This window comes from Canis lupus, chromosome 12 (genome assembly GCF_003254725.2).
Source record: "Canis lupus dingo isolate Sandy chromosome 12, ASM325472v2, whole genome shotgun sequence".
NCBI classification, from domain to species: Eukaryota; Metazoa; Chordata; class Mammalia; order Carnivora; family Canidae; genus Canis; species Canis lupus.
In genome coordinates, this window is record NC_064254.1 from 3,432,321 (window position 1) to 3,434,533 (window position 2,213).

The 2,213-nt window shown below is 60.3% G+C and overlaps 1 long non-coding RNA gene across 1 annotated transcript; it reads right to left on the reverse strand.

Moving 5' to 3' along the window:
• Nucleotides 1–326: 326 nt before the first annotated feature.
• Nucleotides 327–1,297, reverse strand: LOC112641187 (uncharacterized). The gene is made up of 3 exons (XR_003124541.3): nt 1,044–1,297; nt 797–936; nt 327–553 (listed from the first exon to the last, which is right to left on the reverse strand). It is a non-coding gene; the product is annotated as an uncharacterized LOC112641187 (long non-coding RNA).
• Nucleotides 1,298–2,213: the final 916 nt, after the last annotated feature.

Sequence of the window (2,213 nt, forward strand, 5' to 3'; positions counted from 1 at the left end):
TCCAGGGCGGCAGGGACCGCGGAGACTTGGGGTGCGAGGCCGCCGCAGGCAAGGGGCGGGGCTGCTGGCCCGGGAGGCTGGAGGCTGCGGATCACCAAGCGGACCGTGGGGCAGGGCCACATTTCGGAGAGGCTATGGCTTGCACCCTGGAGGATTCTGAGTGACTAGCACGGTGCACAGAAGGTGTGGTGGCTGGGAGAGCGAGATAAATTTGGCAGGTGCCCGATGATACATTAGTCAGAACAGGAAGAGCTAGAACTTAGAAACAAATCCTGAAATCTCAGCATCCTAACAGAAAAGCTTATTTTTTATTCATGCGAAGTTCACAGGGGGCTGGCAGAGGATAAGCTCCGACCAGTGAGTCGGAGACCCCGGCGCCCTCCACCTCAGATCCGCCGTCTGCACCCACGAGGACCGCCGCGGCCCCCGCGAGAGGCCGGGCCCGGGACACCCGCGCCTGCGCCCCAGCCCGGAGGTGATGGGCGTGGTCGCGCCTCGCCGCTAGCTCATTGGCCAGAAGTGTCACGTGGCCTCAGCCCACCTGCAAGGGACGCTGGGAAATGTGGGGGACGAATGTGGAATGTCGGGCACGTGCTGAGGCTGCGCGGCCAGACGCGAGGGACCCCGGACTTTTGAGGAGAGGGGAAGAGGGCGTGGAGGTGGCCTGGAGCCCCAGAGGGAGCCCCGGCGTTTGAGGACCGAGGGGAAGGAAGCCCTAACCCACCGGGGAGGGCGAGCGGGGCCCTGGAGGGTGAGGCAGCCAAGGCTCCAGCGCAGGCGCCGGGCCCCTCCGGACCTGCTGTGTGTCCACTCGGAGGCCTGAGAGCGTCTCGCGTGGGACTGTTAACTGCGTTCCACGGGGTCGGGCGGCCGGGTGGCCGAGTCACGGTGACCTGGCGGGGACCAGAGCCAGGGTCTTCCGTCGAGCTCCGCTCCCTGCTTTCCCAAGGGCCCCCCCAGAAGGGACAGTGTTTACCAGGAGAGGTCTGCCGGCGCCCCCGCCCGCCCCCGAGAACCGTGCCTCCCTGATTTCCCGGGCTGACCAGGGCGGTGGTGAGGAGGGTCTTTCCCGGGTCTCCCAGATCCTGACGAACTTCTTGACCCCTGGGCCTCGGTTTCCTCCACTGCTGCTGTTTGATCTGTAGGCCCGGACACCACACTGTGGCAGAGTGCGGGGCTGGCAGGCTCCCCCGGACTCGTCCTGCTCCCTGAGAACCCCACCACTCTCCATCCTCTTCCCCTGCCCCACCATCTTAACGGAGCCCCCTCTGGTCAGAGACGACCCAGACTGGGAATGCCAAAGGCCCTGATTTGCATACACAAGCTCCTCCCCCACCTCTTGGTGTGTGCACAGTCGCCATAGCAACATGCCCCCAAGACTCTCTTTTGCAGTCACCTCCCCTTACTGTACTGCTGGAATGCTGGCTCCCTACCCAGGCTCCCAGGGCTCAGAGCTCAATCCCTCACTTTACGGATAAAGAAACTGAGGCCCAGAGAGGGAAAGCAAGTTGTCCGAGATTGCACTGTGAGTTAGCAGCAGAGCCTTATGCAGATTCCAGGTCTCCCCATTCCAACTCTAGGATGCCTGTCACCCTGAGCGGGTGGTGGGGGTCACCTCCCCACCCAGTCACCAGTATGATACATTCAGGCTTACCTCAGGCCTCTGGAGAAGACCTTGGGCAGCTGCAATGAAGAAATGATCACTGGACTTTGGGCAGAGACTCAGAGATAGAGCCAAGCACTGGGGATTGTGGAGGGGGGGGTGCAGCTAAGTAGGTCCCTCTGGGTCTCCAGCCCCTCTCTTCACCCCCTAACTCATTCATTCCACAAATATTATATGCCTGTTATGTGTCAGGTACTGCGCTAGGCCCTGGGGTTCAACTGTGATCACGCTGACCAAAACTCCCTGCCCTGGTGGGCTGACACTCCTGTGGGAGGTTGAAGATGATGAACAAAGTACGTGAACATAATACAATGTTGGGTTGATGTGGGTTCAGAAAGTGGTGAAGGGATCACTTGCTGCTTGAGTTAAGGTAACCTGCATGTTCTTTCACGGCTTACCTGTCCCTTATTCTATGCCTCAGGGCAGCCGGTGTCCTGACACTTGACTCCAAGATGATTGCCGACCAACTGATGTGTTTTGGGCAAACACACCTTGGCCCATGAGTCTGAGGCTTTACCAATAGAATTTTCAGTGGCATAGGGGGCAGTTG